The following is a 6000-nucleotide window of genomic DNA, read 5'->3' as shown; positions in this document are numbered from 1 at the left end:
CTAACAACCAACCAGAGATAGTCATTATCTTGCAAAATCAGTTCCTTATTTTTTTGTGCTGACCAGCAGTTTCCACATACACCCACCCGTGTACATCTGAAATCTCTATCCATCTGTTACTTTCAGTTCCTCTTTTCCCACGGTTACAATACTCATGTTCCAAATATACACGGAACTATTTTGCAATTTCATATTGCACAAAACTCAGCAGATTACAAAGAATAGGTCCGTATTGTGAAACAATATAAAGTTCAAGTTAAAGCTTTAAATCACTGCTGTTGGGCCTATCTCAGGTTGGCTCCAGTCTCACCCTGTTATATGAGGAGGGGGCTATATTTTCATCTCCCACACGCATTTCAGGCTGCAGGCAATTCCTCCGCAAGGGTGTCTGTCAGAGCAGGATCCCCAGTTCTCTCTCCCACTCACCTTGGACCCCAGGATTCCCAGATTGGATCTGAAGATGGGCTGCAATTTGGAATCCATCCTGAGTTACAAGAGCAACAGAGGTCAATTCAGACACTTGACCACCATCAGGGCTCCTGGGGGGGGCGTTTGGGGCATTCAGTCCCCTTCCAGTTTCTCTCCTGGAGGTTATTACTGAGGACCTCCCAGGAATGGTGCTGGGACAAATAGTGGGACGGCAGAGGCTGACCTGAGACTAGAGAAAGGCCCAGTTGCATCTTCAGATATAAACCTCCGGGCTTCCTTTTGACCTGTAAGAGGAGAATTGACCTGAGATGAAAAGACACACACACACACACACACACACACACACACACACACACACACACAATCAAGAGGCTTCCTTTCACTTCTTTATGCTAAAATAGATGAATGCAGGTAAAGAAAGGAAGGCGCTTTTGGAGTAAATTTGGGAATGTGCCGGGGAAGACCCCACCCCTCCCAAACCATCATCCAAACACTCCCCCTCCCCCAACTCTCTTTGCAGCAAGAGAATCTCCCTCCCATGTCCCCCTTCAAGCCCCCAGGGAGCCCAGACAGGGAAAGGCCCAAGGAGTCCTGGGTCCCCCACAAACTGACCTCCGAAGGGGGGGGTGTGTGTCCTGGCTGGAGAGCCAGAAGCAGGGCCCCCTGCAGCCTCCTTGGTCCTGCCAGAAACAACAGAGGAGGAATTGCGCAGCTGATCCCAGAGGAGGATGTATCCAAAATCCCAGAGGTCCCTCCGGAGAAGTTTAGCCGAGGGCTGTTCCTCCTCTCCCTTTCAAGGGATCTCGATCTCAGATGGGTGGGGAGAAGAGCTGCAGCGAGGAAGGCGGAAAGGGGAAAATCCAGCTGGTTCCCACTAGCCAGCTTCTTCCCTGGTTAAACCAACTGTGGTGGGAGGGAGTTCCTCCCTCCCCCCCCTCTTTCCCGCTACAGCCCTGGTCAACTGCGGGGAAAGTTTAAGAGGGGAGAGCCGAGCGGGAGACGAGGGGGGGGAGGGGGCGGAGGAGGCCCCAGCAGCGACCCTTTCGAGAGGAGAAGCCAGAGAGCCAGGGCGGGGCAGCCGAAGGATGAAGGGTGTGGGGGACAATCGCGGGGTCCCGGACAGCCCTCCACGGAGGCGCCGAGCCCCACGACTCGTGGCAGCTCCTTCCGCGGGTGGGTTTTGACGGGGCTCGATGCCGCCGCCTACATTTTATGCTCTTCGTGGGATTTAGATACCCCGCACCTGATTCACCAGGGGTAGGCAACCTTGGCTCTTTTAGGACTCGTGGACTTCAACTCCCAGAATTCCTCAGCCAGGCACGATGCTTTAGGAATTCTGGGAGTTGAAGTCGACAAGTCATAAAAGGGCCAAGTGTGAAGACCCCTGACCTAGGGAGACCGGGCAGTGTCTAATTCAGGGGTAGGCAACCTTGGCTCTTTTATGACTCGTGGTCTTCAGCTGCCAGAATTCCTGAGCCAGCCATGCTGAGGGGAAAGGGAGAGATTCCAAGCTGACCCATGCTGGCTCAGGAATTCTGGGAGTTAAAGTCCAGAGTGATAAATGAGCCAAGGTTGCCCACCCCTGGTCTAACTGAAAGAAAAAAAGAACCTAAAGCCGTACAAAAGAACGAGGCCTCGATAAAACCCTCCACTCAGGGGCCCGTTCCGAAGGTCCCCCTCGCCTCTCCCTGACCGCCCGCAGGCACGTCGGATCCCCTCTTCAGCCACCCCAAGGCTCCCGCTGCCCCCCTTTCTCCCCCGGGCGAGGGCGGCAGGAGCGGTGCTGCCTTCCCTGCCTCTCGAGCGGTGCTGCCTTCCCTGCCTCCCGAGCGGTGCTGCCTTCCCTGCCTCCCGAGCGGTGCTGCCTTCCCTGCCTCCCGCGTCGCATCTCCTCCTGCCGGCTTACCGCGCGGCATCGCTCCTTCTCCGCGGAACTGAAACCGTCGAATCTCCCGCAGAGGACCAAGATCCCGCCGGCACGACGCGCATCGGGTTAAATAGGTGCCGTCATCCTCGCCCTCCTCTCCCCCCCCCCCCAGTCCTGGCGATTCCGACGTTCACGCCTTCCTCCTCCGTCGATTGGCTCCATCTCCGGTTCCGCAATGACGGCTCCTCCCCTTGGGCGTTTGGTGGGCGTCCCTTCCGTTGGACTCCAGCAGGGCGACCCGAGGCTTTCTCGGCTGCTAAGGAATAAAGTTACACTACGAGCCTTTCTTTAAAATTCAGCTCTATAAAATCTCCAAGGAATCGAACGCCATTTGCTACTTTAGAGGGGGGGTCACGGTAAGGGGGGGAGGGGGCCGTGGGGAGGGCGGGAGCGGCCCCCGAGCGGATCTTTTCTTGAGGGATCGTAACTTTTATTCGGTTTTAAGCGTTTTAAGATCGCGTGACACGCCGCCCGCTGGCCCTTCCGCGACTGATATCTATTTGGGGGTCTCTAAATGCCACAAAAGGAAATAAAAAGTAGATTTAAGCGGCGGAATCCAGTCCGTCAAAAAAAAAAAAAACACACACAAACGCCTGCGGAAGGAGCCGCCACTGGACTCACTGGGCGCGGCGCTTCGTGGGGCAGCTTTGCTCAAACTTCCGGAGAGGGGAGGGTTTGCGCTGTCACAAATGTCTCGTGATCGTTTTCGGACGGATCAAGGGGGATTTTTGCTTGCTCGTCACTTCAGTTTTCTCTGACCAGGGTAAGCAACATTCAGTTTGGGAGCTATTTCGGCCTTGGACTGAGAAATCAGTCAGGATTCAAGTAAGCCTCCTTCCTTTCTGGGGGGATTCTTTGAAAATCCTACCCCTCCTTTTAACTAACGCCACATCTCCGATCCGGAGAACTCTGGAGCGAAGGAGGAGCTCCTGAGTGAAAGCCCAGTTTACCCACTGGAGGGGAGGGGATCTGCCCCAACTTCTCCACCCTCCTTGGGAATCCACCCTCCGGGACCCCCTGAAGCCCCAGCCTGGCATCCTCTCCTGATCCTCAGTTTTTGAGTTCCGGAGGAGCCAATGCTGGTGTTTGCACCTTCAGAGAAGATTTCCTAGTGAAAAGGTACAAACGGGTGTAATCCAGGAACCGATTTGCTTTCTGATCCATTTCCATTATGTATAAGGATATTCTCCTATCCAAAGATGGGACCCTTTTAAAACCAGTTGGTTCTCCCTGCCTCGAAGTGATTCATATTTGTTGTTTTCAGGACAAGGTGGCTTCAGAGAGGCTGCATATTTTATTAGGCTTCTATACCATTTCAGGTAAAGTGAGGGTCTAGTCCAGGGGTAGGCAACCTCGGCTCTTTTACGCCTCATGGATTTCAACTCCCAGAATTCCTGAGTCAGCGTAGCTGAGCAAGTTGTGCTTCCTTTTTCTGGTTATTTGGCTATACCTTTTCATAGAATACAGTACAGATAACTGAACAAACTTTGTTGCATTACATTCTTGATTAAATTATCTTTCCATCGATATATAATGTTATGGTACTACTCCAAAACAAAGTGGTGTTATTAGACATCAAACCTCAAAAATACACTTTTCCCAAAAGGTTTCCACACTTTTGGCCACTACTGTACACTTTCTTCACGTCTATGGAGATTCTCAATCATCCAGGTCATTGCTGTCTCCAAAGATGCTTTTTTTCTTTTTTCTTTTCTTTTCTAACTGGAGAAGCAAAACATTTGCAAATAAAAAAAAACCTAAAAGTCCAGTTGCCTTTTGGAAAAAAACATTTTTAGGATACTTTTTTCAGCCCGTAAGTAATAATTGATGCAAACTCTATGCTCCGGGTTCTGAAATTGTATGGATAGAACACACTAAACCTTCAATTAGAGACCTTTGGGGTTGCATTGATAAATTATTTCAGGAGCTGAGGGCTCCAACTGTCCAACTGTCTCTAAAAAAAAAGTTTAGAAGATTGCTGGATATGGGAGCTCGGAGAGATCCTCTGCAAGATTGGCACATTGGAATGGCGAAGCCGCTTTAAACACACCTTCCAAGTGCTGAATATTTAAACACAGCAATGCCTGAGCATCTTAAGAGGGTTTTCTCTCCAGTGAGATTTGAGCAGCTGGACACAATTGTTAAATCCGGAAGGTTTAACCAACTTCTTTTTGATGAATGTAAGCCCATTTGCAGAGCCAGAGAGATCCAGGATCCAGAATCCAGTAGTGTTTTTCAACCTTGGCAATTTTAAGATGGGTGGACTTCAACTCCCAGCCCTGGCTTGCTGGGGAATTCTGGGAGTTGAAGTCCACCCATCTTAAAAGTTGCCACGATTGAGAAACACTGCCTTTGCCTGTTGACTGTTGGCTGTGAATGAGAGAAAACATATTGGACACACATTTAGACGAATGGTTATTGGGCTCCTTATATATTGGGTTCCTTATATTGAACAACAGATTTCATATGCGATCAGAACCTCTGAACAAAACAGAACAATTGTGAACTGTGTGTGAATGTGGTTTGGAGTATTTTGTAGGGTTGACCCAGAGACCTGATTAGCATTTTCCTTTACTTATGCCTTTTATTCTTTGATTTTTGGAACCCATTATCTTATTATTGTCGTATTTTTTAATACTTGGAATTTTGATATATGGCCCAATGGTTAATCTGTAAAGTATCGTCCTTGGTGGTGCAGAGGTCCTCCTGCTCTGTCACTGGCTGATGCTTTGAGGCTGGATATTGAAGCTGCTTGCATAGAGTATTTATAAGAGATTATGGGTTACCCCCTTAGGGAACGTCAGCTGACAGGATCCACTGCATCAAAAACCACGTATCATGGTTCCAACAGATGAAACTCTTCAAAGAACTTCGAGGCATTGTTTGCCTTAAAGAAACTTTATTTTGAGTAGCATAGCATCGGCACTGGTATAATCGAAGCCAAAAACTAAATTCCCCTCCCCTCCCCTGAGCACATAGTATCAAAGCACAATTCCCTCCTCCAATTAAGTTATAAACCACATTCCCCAATATGGGCTTCCTCTCCCGTTTTCCAGCCCACCAATTTTTTATCAGCTCTGGTTACAATAACCTTGTTTCTCACACTAGGTCCAGTGTTGTTATGTCTAGCTGGACTCTCGCTCACATCCCCCTCTCAGCATCATTTAACTCTAAAAGCAAAAGGTAAAAGATGGCTACATTTCCATCTGTTGTCAATGCAAAAACATCCAATGTTAATAGCGTTGACACCATGTGTGAAGGGACCTAGCACAAGTACTGGTGCTGGATGCAGGAAAGCTGCAGAAGAGCCCAGTGGCCCGCAAGTCACCCTGGCTAGGAGCCCAAGGCAGTCAGAACAGGTAATCCTCAGCTTACGATCACAATTGAGCCGAGAATTTTATGTTGTTAAGTGAGAAATTTGTTAAGTGATTTTTGTCTTGTTTTACAACTTTTCTTGCCACATTTGTTAAACGAATCACTGCAGGTGTGAAACTGGCAACATGGTTGCTGAATGACCCTGGCTTTCCACTGACTTTGCTTGTCAGAAGGTCGCAAAAGGGGATCATGTGACCCCTGGATACTGCAATCGTCATAAATATGAGTCAGTTGCCAGGCATCTCAATTTTGATCATGTGACCATGGGG

This window comes from Crotalus tigris, unplaced genomic scaffold, assembly GCF_016545835.1.
Source record: "Crotalus tigris isolate CLP2741 ecotype Arizona unplaced genomic scaffold, ASM1654583v1 scf7180000017666.379230911805:20528666, whole genome shotgun sequence".
NCBI classification, from domain to species: Eukaryota; Metazoa; Chordata; class Lepidosauria; order Squamata; family Viperidae; genus Crotalus; species Crotalus tigris.
The sequence above is the reverse complement of the archived record's forward strand: the minus strand, read 5'-3'. Positions refer to the sequence as shown.